The sequence below is a fragment of the Vulpes lagopus genome, chromosome 8 (genome assembly GCF_018345385.1).
Source record: "Vulpes lagopus strain Blue_001 chromosome 8, ASM1834538v1, whole genome shotgun sequence".
NCBI classification, from domain to species: domain Eukaryota; kingdom Metazoa; phylum Chordata; class Mammalia; order Carnivora; family Canidae; genus Vulpes; species Vulpes lagopus.
In genome coordinates, this window is record NC_054831.1 from 22,281,597 (window position 1) to 22,297,860 (window position 16,264).

Genomic DNA, 16,264 nt, shown 5'->3' on the forward strand with positions numbered 1-16,264 from the left:
ATTAAATAAATAAATAAATAAAATCTTAAAAAACAAAAAAAATCAAGACCACATAAAAGCTCTGGAGCAACAGTCCAAACCCCATAAAAGGACTTTGATGTCACTTTAGATCAGGCTATCCTACTATGCGGTCACAAAGGCCAAAAGACAGATGGACAAACCGTGTCATCTGGCACCACTGCAAGAACACTAAAAACAAACACACTGCCCACCAACACCACCCCCCATTAAATTAGAGATTCATCCACACTAAGAATACTGGTTGCTGCACAATAAGAAAGACAACTTGTAAAACCAGAAGACAGTCGCCTAAATGGGGGTGTGTGATGGGGAAAGTATGCTAAGAAGGTCAGAAAGACCAAGGCCAGGAAGCCCTGAAATAAGGTGCCAACTCTGTCACCAAGTCCTGAAATGACAGAAAAGGGAACACCTATTAACACTGAAGGGAGACCAGAGTGGGAGATGCCTCAAACACCCCCAGAAGAAGACTATATCAATGCATCACTGGGTTTGGACAGGAGTTTTCATACAACCTGGGGCGGGGGAGGGGGGGGAGTGGTACCCTGGGGTCAGAACCAGAACTGTTTGCATTAACGTCTTCATAAGGTATCTGAAGGCAAACAGATGTAAAATAATTACAGCTGCAAAAAGACTCTGCCTCTCGCCAGCTAGGTGACTGGCAGCACCAGCATGCTGGTGCCAGTCTTGAAAGAGGGACAGAGCCAAGCCCTCCCTTGCCACACTGACTCCTAAAGGCATGGCTTTGGCCTGACATGATGAATTTTCACGATTTCTAGGAGTTCTCAGAAATCCAGAGATGATGGCACAAAGTGTAAATACGGAGAGACACACATCGTCCTTCACCAAATAAAATGAAACCGTTAATAAAAGTAACATGACAGTGTTCTAGATTTTTTTTTTTAAGAACACTAAATGCTTCCAAATGTGCCTCACCCTTGGCTTGAGCATTTCAGCCACACTTTGAATTCTCAAGATGTCACAGAAAAGAATTATAGATGCATTGAAGGTCTCTAGTTCGGAAATGAACTGGTTTAGAATTTTCCATCCAGAGTTCTCAATGTTCTCAATGTGTTGCTCATCCTGTGACTCTCTTCCACACAACCAGGACCAACATGCAGACCAAAGTCCTCAAGAAGACCACACAGAATGAACAATGGGGCTCAGCAGGGCTCTTCCTAACACCAAGTGTTATAGTCAATCAGCTCTAACTTACGGGGCACACACACCTAGCACAACCTAAACCCTGCTCTAGTCTTAGAAAACAATGGCTCCATCCTAGCCACGGCAATTATACCTGAGAGGGGGAAAAAGGTACCCATACTTGTAAGGAAGAAGTTAAACTGTCACTATTTGCAGATGACATAATACTATACATAGAAAGCCCTAAGGCTCCATCAAAAAACTATTAGAAGTTATAAATGAACTCAGTATAGTTGCAGGATACAAAATTAATATCCAGAAATCAGATGTATTTCTATACACTAATAATGAAGTAGCAGAAGGAAAATCAAGAAAACAATTCCATTTATATCCACACCAAAAAGAGCATAATACCTAGGTATAAATTTACCCAAGGAGGTGAAAGACCTATACACTGACAACTATAAAACATCAATGAAAGAAATTGGAGATTTAAAAAAAAGAAAGAAAGAAAGAAAGAAATTGAAGATGACACAAATAGAAATTCCATGCTCATGGTTTGGAAGAATATTGTTAAAATTTCCATAGTACCCAAAGCAAACCCTACAAAATACCAACATTTTTTCACAGAACTAAAACAAATAATACTGAAATGTATATGGAACCATAAAAGGCCCTGAACAGCCAAAGCAATCTTGAGAAAGAACAAAGTTGGATGTATCACAATCCCAGATTTCAAGATACACTACAAAGCTGCAACAGACAAAACAGTATGGTACTGACACAAAAATTGACACATAGATCAACAGAATAGAATAGAGAGTCCAGAAATAAACCCATGCTTATATGGTCAATTAATCTATGACAAAGAAGGCAAGAATACACAATAGGGAAAAGACAGTCTCTTCAATAAATGGTGCTGGGAAGAAGGGACAGCTACATGTAAAAAGAATGACCACTTGTTTACACCATACACAAAAAGAAACTCAAAATGCTTTAAAGACCTAAATGTGGGGATCCCTGGGTGGCTCAACAGTTGAGAGCCTGCCTTGGGCCCAGGGCGTGATCCTGGAGTCCCGGGATCAAGTCCCACATCAGGCTCCCTGCATGGAGCTCTTTCTACTACAGGCTTCTCCCTCTGCCTGTGTCTCTGCTTCTCTCTCTCTCTCTCTCATGAATAAATAAATAAAATCTTAAAAAGAAAAAAAAAAAAAAAGACCTAAATGTGAGACCTGAAGCCATAAAAATCCTAGAAGAGAACGTGGATACTAATTTCTTTGACATTGGCCTTAGCAACATTTATCTAGATTTGTCTCCTGAGACAAGAGAAAGAAAAGCAAAAGTAAACTTTTGAGACTACATCAAAATAAATGTTTTTGCACAATAAAGGAAACTATTGACAAAACAAAAAGGCAACTCTACTGAATGGGAGAAGGTATTTGGAAATGACATACCCACTAAGCGGTTAGTACCACAATATATGAAGAATTTACACAACTCAACACCTTCAAAATAAATAATCTGATTAAAATTAGGCAGAGAAACTGAAAAGACATTTCCCCAAGAAGACATACAGCTGACCAACAGACACATGAAAAGATGCTCAACATCACTCATCGTCAAAGAAATGCAAACCAAAACCACAAAGAGCGATCACCTCCCACCTGTCAGAATGCCTAAAATCAAAAAGAAATTTTTAAAATTTTAAATATTTTTTTAAAAGATTTTTAATTTAAAAAAAGAAATCACAAGTGTTGGCCAGGATGTGGAGAAAAAGGAACTCTCATGCACTGTTGGTAGGAACACAAACTGGTGCAGCCGCTGTGGAAACAGTATGCAGTTTCCTCAAAAAATTAAAAATAGAAATACCATATGATTTCCACTACTGGATATTTACCCAAAGAAAATTAAAGCACTAATTTGAAAAGATATATGCACCCCTATGTTTATTAGAGAATTATTTACAGTAGTCAAGATATGGATGCAACCCAAGTGTCCACAGTTGCAGGGTAGGGCAGCCAGGGTGGCTCAGTGGTTTAGGGCTGCCTTCAGCCAGGGGCCTGATCCTGGAGTCCCGGGATCGAATCCAGCATTGGGCTCCCTGCATGGAGCCTGCTTCTCCCTCTGCCTGTGTCTCTGCCTGTTTCTATGTGTCTCTCATGAATAAATTAATAAAATCTTAAAAAAAAAAAAAAGATGCAGGGTACACATACAATTGAATATTACTCAGTCAACATTTTTTTAAAAATTTAGATCTTGCCATTTATGACAACATGGGCAGACTTACAGGGTATTATGCTATGTGAAAGCAGTCAGAGAAAGATAAATACCATATGATTTCACTCCATGGAATCTAAGAAAAAAGCAAATAAACAAAAAGGATCAGATTCATAAATACACAGAACTGATGGCTTCCAGAGGAGACAGGGGTGAGGGGAAAGACAAAATGAGTGAAGGGGAGTTAAGAGATACAGGTTTCTAGCTATAGAACAAGTAAGTCTTGGGGATGAAAGGTATGGAAAAGAGAATATAGTCAATGGTATTGTAATGGCATTGCATGGTGACAGACTGTAGCTACACTTGTGGTAGAGAGTTGTTGAATCACTATGCTGTATATCTGAAACTAATATTATATTGCATGTCAACAAGAAGAAAAGAGGAGAGGAGGAGGAAGGGAAGGAGGGAAGAAAGGAAACAATTGCTTCATGTCTGAGCACACTTCAAATATGCCCTGGCCTACCTCAGGACTAAGCTAGGAACTGACCTTGTAATATATCTTATTTAAGATTTCAAACGGGGCGGGGGGGGATCCCCAGGTGGCTCAGCGGTTTAGCGCCTGCCTTTGGCCCAGGGTGTGATCCTGGAGTCCCGGGATCAAGTCCCGTATCGGGCTCCCTGCATGGAGCCTGCTTCTCCTTCTGCCTGTGTCTCTGCCTCTCTCTCTCTCTCTCTGTGTGTCTATCATGAATAAATAAATAAAATCTTAAAAAAAAAAAAAAAAAGATTTCAAACTGGAAAACCCTATCACCCAGCAATTGCTTTTTCTCAGTATCTACCCTAGAGAAACAAACGCATTACAAAGAGGCATGTGTGCAGCCAAGTTTACTGTAGCAGCTTTTGTAACAGTAGAGGATTTAGAAATAACTTAAATGTCCATCAGTTAGGTGAAGGTTCTCAGGAAAGCTATGTAGGAGTTGGACAAAATCAAGAAGGCTTAGATTTGCAGACAGGAAGCAGTCACCGAGATGTCCCATTGAGGGGGACAGGGGAACAACAGCACAGTGCTTGCAGTGCAATGCACTTACCTTGTCTTAAATTCTAAGGTATAAATACAAGTACGTAAAGCATCTGAACACCAACAAACTCCTAACAGAGGTTGATGTCTAGAGAAGGACTAGGATTAGGAGTGGTTGTTGAGGGAGATTTTGTTTCCTCTAGAAAGTTTGCATTTTTCCCCCTACAGAGAATGTATTCATGCATTACTTTGGTAATGAAAATTTCATGTAACCATTTAAGTTTTTTAAAAAAGAAAGAAAGAAACTGACTCTGTTCGATACATTTCAATTATGTGTTGGGGCAATTTCTATCTGAATCTGACACATGCTTTCCAGGAGGCTGAGAGCTCAGCAGTGGAGAGAGTAGGCTTTGCAACACAGATCTTGTTACAATATTACAAGCCCAACACTGTAACTCTGTGGATCGTTAAATTTATATGCTAGTTCTAGAAAGAGGCAGGAAAAGAAAGTATATCAGGCGGGCTTTCTGGGAAATCCACGCAGATGTCCTAGGAGCAATTGCAGGTCTTCTAGTTGAGCATTCTAGCTCCCTAACACAACCAACTAGTACACACGTGCCACAAATGGCAGCCCTGCCCAACCACCCATATTCCACACTAGGCCTAGCTGCTTGTGCCTCAGACTCTTACCAGAATTCCTAACATTAATCTGGATCCCATGGACTAATGAGAAGGAATAATCTGTATGCAAGAGCAGACAAGTGCCAAAAATTATTTATTTACCAGGGCCACCTAACCATATAGAACACTGATTTTTAACCACAGACTCTTCCATCTCTTCAAAGCACTACTCGGAAATACAATATTTTATTATTAAGAACCTAGTAGGCAATACTAAGCTGAGGTGATAGGAATCAGAGCTGTACTACTTCTAGTTGGGGGGAGGATAATCTGGAAATGGTCACAAGAAACATGTCTGGGGTGATGGAAATGTTCTGTCTCAAAATGCATTTGTCAAAACTGATTAAACAGCATACTTAAGATCTAAGCATTCCACTGTATGCAAATTATACTTCAATTAAAAAAAAAAAAAAGAAAGCTACTCAAACACTGTTTCTCTGCTGGCTGCAGCAGAACTTTGAGCTGTCCTATCAGACATCTGAAATCTCTGTTGTGCTATGTAAAGAGCTCGAGTACCATGGCGACAGTCACCATAAAAATAGATAACAAGATTAAAATGGATAGAGGACACATGAATTTAAGAACGGCACACCAAGAGCAATTCATTTTCAGCAGAAGAAAAATAGAAAGAGGAGAGGGAGTTTTTCATTCCACCAGCACTTTGAAAAAAACAGCCACTGAAAGTGGTTGTTTTTACTAAAAGAGTTTTATGGCTTCCCTATACTCAAAGGACAAAAAAGGCTGTGAACGGTTATTTCTTATCATACTTTGCTTCAAAAAAAAAAAAAAAGCATATGAGAGTCTAAGTGTTTCCCATACCTATGATACATGGCCTAAGGAACCAGTTCAAAGCAAGTCAACGAGCCCAGGTGATGCACCATACTCTGTGAGGCCCAAGTGATACTGAGATAAAGGAGACCCAGGCCCTGTATCATTAAATGCACAAACATCTCCAACTTTAGTTCTAAATAACCAAGTTCCGCCTGTATTTTTATAAACATCTAAAACCCTTGTTTCCTACTTCATGAACCACCAAACTGCTTTACTCCATGTAAAGAGAGCACTATCTTGCCAAATACTGATTTTTCAAGTGCCAAAATGTGAGGCTGGATCACATGGACATGGAAATCATCTTGTGATATTCTCCAAAGATGAGATAAACCTTCGTTCTGTCTACAGAGCTAAGAAACTTTTGCAATGGGATATTTAGCCCTAGCACTGCCCCCTTACCTGCCAACAAAAAGTAATCCAAAAATATCTAAAATTGTTAAATAATCAGAGTAGATTCTAAATAGGCCATATATTTAAGTAAAATTTAGGCAAAATTAAACTAAAGCAAATTTTACAGAAAGAGAAATTTTATTTTCTATGTGTAAGCTATTAATAAATTGAAAAAGTAAACATTTTTAACTGGAACCACAAACTTATTGTCTGATATGAAACAAATATATGCACTCCTGGAAAATCCCACTCAAGTTTCTTTCAATTTGTCCCTTGAAATTCTTTGTCCCTAAACTGAGAAAGCCATCACGAGGCTCAGTCTTATCCCTGGCGTCAGGATAGTTTTTAATGTGCTATACCTAGTGATATAAATCTGCGGTGTGGGAAATGAAATAGGAAGGAGATGATCAAGGGCACTCCCAGGTCCTCCATAGCCAAGCCAAGGGTCCATTATTCAATTAAAGGGCTCCATCTTCATTCATTCATTATATTGAGTAAAACCACCCAATAACACATTGGTCTTCTACATGTTAATCTATTTTATTATTTGCCACTTTCACCCCGCCCCCATGTTCTTGCTTCTCTGAAAGACCAAATTAAGTTTTCAGCAGCTCTGGGGTCACCACCCTGACCAACCATGAAACAGTTCTCTTCATCCTTTCCAAAATGGCCCCAGAAGGGTCTCTCAAAAGTGTGGGGTCTCATTTATAAACATTTTTTTTAAAAGACACATGATGATGTTGACTCAAATACTACACAACCAAAGGTATAACCCCTATTCCACAGTATCTTTCAGCTTTGACAAATCACATAAGAACACTAAGAACTGGAAAGGACTTTGGAGGTCAGTCTAATTCCTGTCCTTCTCTTCTAGAGCATCCCTAATCAATAGCATTCAGCCCCAACTGAATACCTCTAACAAAGGGACGCTCACTACTCCATAGGCAGACATTTCCATTGTTGGACAGCTCTGCCAGCTTAAAAAACCCTTTTTCATCGTGACCTGAAGTCTGATCTCTCAGTATTTAGGGTTAAAAGGAAACTTAAAGCTCATAAACTTTGGTGTAATCATTCTACAGATAAGGGATCTTGTAATGTATAATCATTCTACAGATGAGAGACCTGAAACAAAGAGGATAAAGCAACTGTTCTATCCAATGGTCATATTCCAACACCACGACCAAAAATGAGTAAATCTACTCTTTCCTGTACCTGATAACCATGAAAGTACATGAAAGCACTATTGTATATCGACCACATGAGTATACTCACTACTCACTGCAGTCATTCCTGATCCTACATCATCCCAGGGTCCCTCCTGAGGATAAAGCCTTGCTTGTTCTTGTTTCCTTTATTTTTTTTAAAGATTTTATTTATTTATTGACACAGAGAGAGAGGCAGAGACACAGGCAGAGGAAGAGGGAGAGGGAGAGAAGCAGGCTCCACACAGGGAGCCCCACGCGGGACTTGATCCCAGGTCTCCAGGATCACACCCCAGGCTGCAGGCGGCGCCAAACCGCTGCGCCACCAGGGCTGCCCTCTTGTTTCCTTTAAATCATGCCTCCCCAAACCCCTCATGGCCCAAATGTCATATGACCAGTAGAAGTCATTAAAATACATCCTGTGACTGGATGAATTTCTCATCCAGTTATGAACTAGATTCATTTTTTTAAAAGCCACATCCCACTCAGAGCTCACATTAAGCCATGAACAATAGAAAAATCTCAAAACTCTTTTTCCCACATGATTTCCCCCTCTTCAGCATACCTGGAGTACCACCAGGACTACAGTGTACTTGTCAGTTCACAAGACAATGTCTATTCACTTGTCTGACTTCCCCCTTTCAATTAGATTATCAACTGCAGGTCAGGGACTGAGTCTCATTTTGTGACTGCGGTGCTTGACATATAGTAGGTAGGTACTCAAGATACTGAATAAAAATCATCTGTCTTTACTCTATGCTGTCCTTAAACAATAAGACAGGGTTTTGTTTTTAACAGCAGTACTCAAGAGAGTGAAAAAAACAAGCCACAGACTGGGAAAAAATATTTGCAAAAGACACATCTGATAAAGGACTGTTACCCATAATATAAAAAGACCTCTTAAAACTCAACAATTAAGAAAACCAATAACTTGATTACAAAATGGGCCTTAACAGACACTTCACCAAAGAAGATATACAGATGCCAAAAAAGCACATGAAAAGATTTCATCACATGTCACTAGGTAAATGCAAATTAAAACGAGATACCACCACACACCTATTAGAATGGCCAAAATACAGCAATGACACCACCAAATGCTGGTGAGGATGTGGAGCAATACGAAATCTCATTCACTGCTGGTGGGAATACAAAACAATATAGTCACTTTGGAAGACAGTTTGGAAGTTCCTTACAAAACTAAACATACTCTTATCATAGGATCTGGCAATCACACTCCTTGGTATTAATCCAAACAAGTTCAACACTTGTGGCCACACGAAAACCTACAGCAGCTGCAGATGTTTACAGCAGCTTTATTCATAAAAAGTGCCAAAACCTGGAAGCAACTAAAGTGCCCTTTCAGTAGGTAAGTGGATAAACTGGCACATTCAGACAATGGAATATTCTTCAGTGCTATAAAGAAATGAGCTATCAAACCATTAAAAGACATGGAGGAAGTTTAATCACATGTTACTAAGTAAAAGAAGCCAATCTGCAAAAAACTATATGCTGTATGGCTCCCACTATATGACATCCTGGAAAAAGCAAAACTGTCCACAGTAACAAGTAAATGTGGTTGCCAAAGGTTGGAGAGCGGGAAGGATAAATAGGCAAACCACGGAGGATTTCAGGGCAGTAAAAGTACTCTGTGGGATATTTAATGGTGGATACACGTCCACCATTTATACATCTGTCCAAACTCACAGAATGTACAACACCAACAGTAAGCCCTAATGTAATCTATGGTCTTTAGGTGATTTGACATGTCAATATAGGTTCATCAGTCACAACAAATGTACCACTCTGGTGGTATGTCGACAGTGAGGGAGGATATGTATGTGTGGGGGCAGGAGACAAATGGGAAATCTCTATACCTTCTCAATTTTGCTGTGAACACAAAACTGCTCTAAAAAGAATACATTAAAAAATATATAACAGCGTTTTTCCCCACTGTGTTATAAATACACATAGAAAATGCAAATAATAAATTTAAAATGTAAAAAAGTCATTCAACTCCACCCCCTATCCAGTATTAGTATTTTGGTATTAGAATTATTAGGATATTTACTTCCAGCCATTTCTTAGGCACTTTGTTTCTTTAAGATTTGAAATTACATTGCAGATGCACCTCAACTTTTAACAGAAACATTTGTCCATGTTATTTTTTTTAAGATTTTATTTATTTATTCATGAGAGAGAGAGAGAGGGGGGCACAGGCACAGGCAGAGGGAGAAGCAGGCTCCATGCAGGGAGCCCAACATCGGACTCAATCCCGGGTCTCCAGGATCAGGCCCTGGGCTGAAGGTGGCTCTGAACTGCTGAGCCACCCGGGCTGCCCTGTCCATGTTATTTTAAAGCTATTTCTAAACACTTTTTTTTTTTTTTAAGATTTGAGACAGAGTGTGTAAATGGGATGGGCCGAAGGAGAGGGAGAGAAAATCTCAAGGAGACTCTCCACTGAGTGCAGAGCCCAAAACCAGACTTGATCTCACAACCCTGAGATCACAACCTCAGCCAAAACCAAGAATTGCCCACTTAATCCATTGCGCCACCCAGGTGCCCCCTAAACATTATTTCTAATGGCTTCATAATATTCCATTATAATGACATATCTATCAGAATCACTTATAAATTACTTTCAGCCCAGTCACACCACTGGATGTTTAGGCTATTTCTAACTTCTAATCACTTTAGTAACAGTTAAAAAAAAAAACTTTGAATAATCTCTGTGCATAAACATCATCTAACATTTTGGATATGGTCTTAGCTGTACCTCCACCTCCAAAAGTGAAATAAACTTACCAGAATGTACGAACAATTCAAATTTTTAAAACTAAATCAGGCTTTCTATTTATCCCTTACTGAATTTCTTTTCTAATTTGGGCCTTCGTTCTGGATGACTGTGAACCCTGATCTATCAACTAAATAAGCAACCTGTCCCAACTCTGTGCCATCAACAAAGCTGACAAACACACCTCTGTATCACGATCCACAACACTGGAAAAGATGTTGAGTAGCTCAAGGCCAAAAATAGAACCCTGCGACACTAATTTTCAGACCCCATTCCAGGTTGACTCAGTGCCACTAGTTAACAGTTTTTGCATATGACTGTCAAATTAATAACACCACCCAGCCCACATTCTACCGCTTATTTAATACGGACCATCACATCTTAAGAAACTGTTAAATATTTTACCAAAGCCAGAGTGCACCATAGCTACTGCCTCATTCCTCTGTTCTAGTAACAGAACCACCACATAAAACAGGAAATGGATTCAATTTGACACCGTTAGGCTGACTTTTGATTATCCTTACACCCTACCACCACACATTTTTAACCAAAGAGCACTTCAGCTCTGACTTCTATTACTGTCACAACAGCAACAGTTTAAGTAATCAGATTGTGCAACCTGTAGCTCACCTGGGGAAATGCTCAGAATCACTGGTGGTTGTGAACTTCCAGGGTAAACCAAACTGTCTCTAGACCAGAGAGTCCCGAATTTACTCACTTCAGCTGGTCCTAAAATAAGCCTAGTTTTCCAGGGGTCATTTGCACAAACACCTGGGTTTAAACCAATAATTCCACGGTCATTTTGAATCCTGGATTATAAATCTCTGAACCCTAGAGGCCTACCCCCTGGGGGTTTCTTACGACTAGTGAAATAAGAAATGACAGAGCCCCTCTCTTTGCTCTTCCTTTACTACTGACTCATACAACCAAAGATCCTGAGAATCTAATGTCATATGGCATTTGACAGTGGTGACTCACATCTCCCCAAATTATTACCCCAACATCATTCTCAGAAGATACATGCCAGGAGCCACCATCTACTGATGCCAGCCAGAAGTAGAAAATGGGAGGGCTTGAGAAATCTTGAGGTCACTAGAAATTGGCCTCACAATACATAACACAGCCCAAAGCCCTAATTAGTACCATTCCAATCATCAGAAAAGTCTTTCAAAGTCCTAGCCAGCAGTAACTCAGAAAGTGCTGGCCTTTTGGCTTGCCTAAAACAAATTACTTGCACACAAATATCTCAGATTCCATCATGTCACACTCCTACCCAAATCCCCCAGTGGCCACTCAGAGCCAGGACAGCCATCCCAAATTCCCTAGGTTGGCATTTAAAGTCTCTTGAAAGATCAGGTCACAAACCCAAAGGCCTGCCGGACTAAACAAGAAATATAGAGCAACCACACTCGTGCAACAGGGAATGCTGGCACAATGACAACTGGCGACCATAGGACCTGTCTCCTGTCCACAGGGGTTCACCACTGCTCACTGCCTGATCTGATTCTTTAACGGAGTCCCAAATCCAGAGGTTTTCTGGATTGTTCCAATTCTTTCAAACCTTTGTGTTCTCCAAATTATAACACTTCTGTAGGTAGAACACGTTCTCTGGGTCTCTGGTTTACAACCCCTATACTTTGATCCTAACCAACCTTTCCAGACTGGCTTCTCCCCACTAACAAGAACCCTCTATTTCATCCTAACCCCAAGCCTTCGTTCAGGTTACACACACACACACACACACACACCTGCAGGGCACCATGCAACACCTCACAGGGTTCATCCCAGACTTCCTTCTCTATTCCCAAAAGTTTTCCCAAGCCACTCCAGCCCAAGCTGCTTGCCCCCTCTTACGAACCTGACAGGTGCTTATTCTTCCCTTTGGCATTTAATCATCTTGCCTTAATCATCGGTATACCTTATCTCTCCAACTAGCCTGTAAATGTTCAATCTCTTCCTCATGCTTCCTTCCACTTACAGCACTGGTAAGGGGAGCCCTGCACATGAGCAGCTTAATAAACATTTACTAGATGTGAAAACTCTCCATAACTGTGTTTTTCAAACTCTGGGTTATATCCATGACAGAGTGGTTAAGTCAACTTATTGGGAGACAATGAGCTTTTTTAAATGAAAAATAAAAGAACAGAAAATAAAAGCACCCATGGAGACTGCACCAAGCAAAAGAAAGGAGTACTTCAAGAACTTAAATTAGATTTTTACATACATGATTTCGTGTACCTGGGTCATGATGTCAATTTCATTTTTTAATGTAGGTCACAGACAAAAAAAAAAAAAACAGTGCAAAACACACACACACACACACACACACTACTGTTTGAAGAGTAAATTAGCTCAACCATCGCTCCGTGAAATTTTTTTGACAGTCATATATTCCCTATAAAGGAAAAATATCTGACGGCCGCCTCTGCCCACGCAAGGCAGCTTTCCCCTGCTAGTTCACTGATCCTGCGTCTCAGAGAAACAAGGAGGCTCAAGGACTGTAAGTACGTTCTCCACTCCATTCTGCAACTTTTTGCAATCATCCTTCAAATTCGCCAGCCCTCAGATGTTGCAAGTTGAGGCTTGGGGAATTTGTTCAGCAAATCACCCTAAGTCACCCTTGCAACAAGAAAGCGGAATTCAGAGCTCAGGAAAAAACCGGCACCAGCTCCCCCGCTGCAGGTCGCTCTGTTCCTGAGAACTGGCAATGGCACGGGTTAGGACAGATCTGGCCCTGGGAAGGGCAGTATCCCTTGCTGGTCACTGTGCAGCTCCCCTGTCTTGTGGCTTCCCCACACCCACACCACCACCCCCCAAACACACCTAGGAAGGGACACCTGGACTAGCCTGAAGGTCTCAGTGGAGAACATAATTCAACCGGTTTCAAAGCCCAATAATTTTTGTGTTTAAGCAAATTCCATCCTTCCCTCCAATCTCCAATCCCAAGTTACTTTGCCAACTTCAGGACCAAGCAATGTCATCTGAATGACAATCAGAACACACGTTTCCAATGCAGACCCTTAGTCCCACTCACTAGCATCCTCTACTGCTGGGACCTATGACCTACGACCAAGACAACATCCCACTCAACGTGTCTTCCCTCTCCTGGCTTTGGCAGCCTGGTTTCCCACCAATCGCAGAGCTTCAGTTGCTTGCAAGACACCTATGGTTGGACGTCTTGGCAAATACAAGAAACCTCTGCAGCCTGTCAATTGCTTCTCTCCAAAATACACATTTCCGATTTCTCGAGTTACCAACTACAGCAGTTCCAAGGCCCTGGCGTGTAATCAATTTCCACAAAGAATTAATTTCCATTCATCTCCTTCCTTCACCCTGCCCCTGTCAACAGATTATTTCAACAGTAAAGCTTCTAAAATCCACCCTCTTTCCCATTTCCAGTTATCCCAGTCCAAACTCTGAGCACTCTACAACTGTAACTGTCTACTGATTTGTCTCTGAACACTACTTTTAAAAACCTTTCCAAATACCCTTTTATTACATCACTCTCTGGCTCAAAAATCTTTAATGTCTCCCCAGTACACACAGGGTAAAGTGCAATTCCCCAGTCTGGCTTTCTAGGACTTTCACAATCTTAACCATTGTTCCTCTGCATCTTTATCTCCTGCTCAGGAAACGTTCCTCGTCTGGCCAAGCCCATCTCCTGTCTCTCAGGAAGGCCATGGTCAATCGCACCTCATGACCCATCCTCGAGGGTCTCATCCTCAGGAATACATTTCTAGTGATTCCTGTGCATAGCACTCTTCTCCGAGCTCCAACAGCACCTCTTCTATACCTCATATTTTGACAGCTAATTGTGTTTCATCTTTATTATTTTTTTTTTTTATTTGAGAGAGAAAGGCAGAGGGAGAAGCAGGCTCCGTGCTGAGCAGGGAGCCCAACATGGGGCTCGATCCCAGGACCCAGGGATCATGACCTGAGCTGAAGGCAGACACTCAACCAACTGAGCCACCCAGGTGCCCCTGTGCCTTATCTCGACGTCTTCTTTCACCTGCTCAAGGATTTGTCTTCTCCATGAGATTATAAACCCTGGAAGGAATCATCTCATGTATCTTTTGTATCCTCCCTCACTGAAATAACTGTTTGAACCTATTCTCCTCGGGCAATACCTCTGCAACCTCTGGCACCTGTTACTTCTCTCCCTCTCTTGCCTTTGGGCCTTGGCCAGTGGGTAATATATTCTCCAAGTGCCTAACTTTATTTCATAACTTAGTACCCTAAATCCATTCCCCAACTCTAACCTTTCCTTTGATATTCCTCTTCCCACCTCCCCACCCCCAGCATTTACAGTAATTTAGGCAGCCACAGCACATTAATTTGAACTTGAGCTCTCAAATCACTTCCACCTGGTCAGTAGGATTTCTGAGGCCTTAGATTTCTTGTGTGCCTCCTATCATCTCTCCCTAAGAGCCTGGCACAGTCCTGAGAACACAGCAGCCCCTCAAAAGTACCTGTGGAGTTGAACTTAACTGCTGTTTCCCTGTGTTTCAAATTCCTTGAGACCCAGAACCTCTGTTTACACAACACCTCAGGAGGGTGTCAAGAAAAAAAAAAAAGCCTTCAATACCTGTTGATCACTCACTTTCAGGCAAACTGCACCAGAGACACTTTAATAGAAAGAGTGTAAAGAAGACAGTGGTGGCCTGTAGGTAACCCTGCAGCCGGCGGCCTGACATCACGAAAAACGCCTGCCTGGTGGGAATGTGGCAAAGCCACCGACAGCTGCCCAGGGCTGCCTGACCTGGAGGAGGCAGTGGCACCCCCACCGCCGGGCAGGTGGGCTTCCTGAGATTTGAGTCAATCCCAAAGTGAAGGCGCTGAACCCTTAACTCCAAGGCAGGGGGGAAAATCCTGCCTTTGAAATTGTTTGCACATGACAAACTCCCAGTCCAGGCCCCCACCCGAGCACCCCACATGCCCACAGCACCAGTTCCAAGGAGGGCCCCCCGCCCCCCCGCGGCGAGGAGAGTCAGGGTTACACCGCCTGGAAGGAAGTGGGGGTGGACAAAGGGGGCAGAGGGGCTGGGGCGGCCCCGAGGTGGAGGGTGTGTCGCGCCGCGCGTCCCGAGCCGGCACTCGCTCGGAGGGGTGGGCAGGGGCGCGGGGCGCCGCCAGGGCTGGGCTGGCGGCCCAGCCGGAAAGGGTCAGGGAGGGGGCAGGTCGGTCTCCGTCGGAGGCGACTCCCGACGGCCGCTCAAAGTTGGGGAGGGGGCGCCTGCGCGAGCGCCCGCGGCGGCCGAGATAAACAAGGCGGCGCGCGGCGGCGCGGGCGGCCACCCCCTGCCCGCCACCCCCTGCCCCCCACCCCGCCCGCGCGGGCACCGGCGCTGCCGCAGCGCCCCCGCGCCCCGCCGGCCGCTGCCCCGGCGCCCGCCTCCCGGGCCCTCCGGCCGCCGGCCCGGCCCCCGGGCGCGCGGAGCGTGGGAAGTTCCCGGGCCGCCCCCGTCCCCGCGCTGCAGCGCCGCGAGGTCCCCGCGCAGCTCACCTCGCCCCGCCACGAGCAGCAGCGCGGGCCGCTCGGACAGCTCGGCCTGGCTCGGGGCTGCAGCGGCCGCGGCCCCTGCGCGCCCACCCGGCGCGGCCCACCGCCCCGCTCCGCCCCGCTCCGCCCCGCTCCGGCCGCCCGCCCGCCCGCCGAGGCTCCGTTCGCGCCCACCTGGCCGGCCTGCCCTCCCTCTCCGGGACACTGCGCTCACGTACGCGGCCGCGGCCACAACCCGGCCCGGATTCCCCGCCCGGGAAGGGAGCGGAGGAGCGCGCCAGCCAGCGAGCGAGCGAGCGAGCGAGGCTCGGGGACACACCCCCCCAGCGCCCGCCCCCCGCCCCCCGCCCCCCGCCCCAGCCCCAGCCCCAGCCCCAGCCCAGCCCCAGGCGCCGCGCGCGCACGCGGCCTGCGCGCCCCCTCCCCTCCCCCCCCCTCCCCTCCCCCTCCCCCGGCCGCGCGCGCCCTCC

The 16,264-nt window shown here is 44.0% G+C and overlaps 1 protein-coding gene across 2 annotated transcripts in view; it reads right to left on the reverse strand.

Moving 5' to 3' along the window:
• Positions 1-16,154, reverse strand: part of ZNF395 (zinc finger protein 395) — a 46,468-nt gene extending 30,314 nt beyond the window's left edge. The window contains exon 1 of one of the 2 annotated variants that reach the window (XM_041765655.1): positions 15,969-16,154. The gene's annotated coding sequence lies outside the window, so the exon portion shown is untranslated. The other variant, XM_041765654.1, reaches the window with a different exon arrangement.
• Positions 16,155-16,264: the final 110 nt, after the last annotated feature.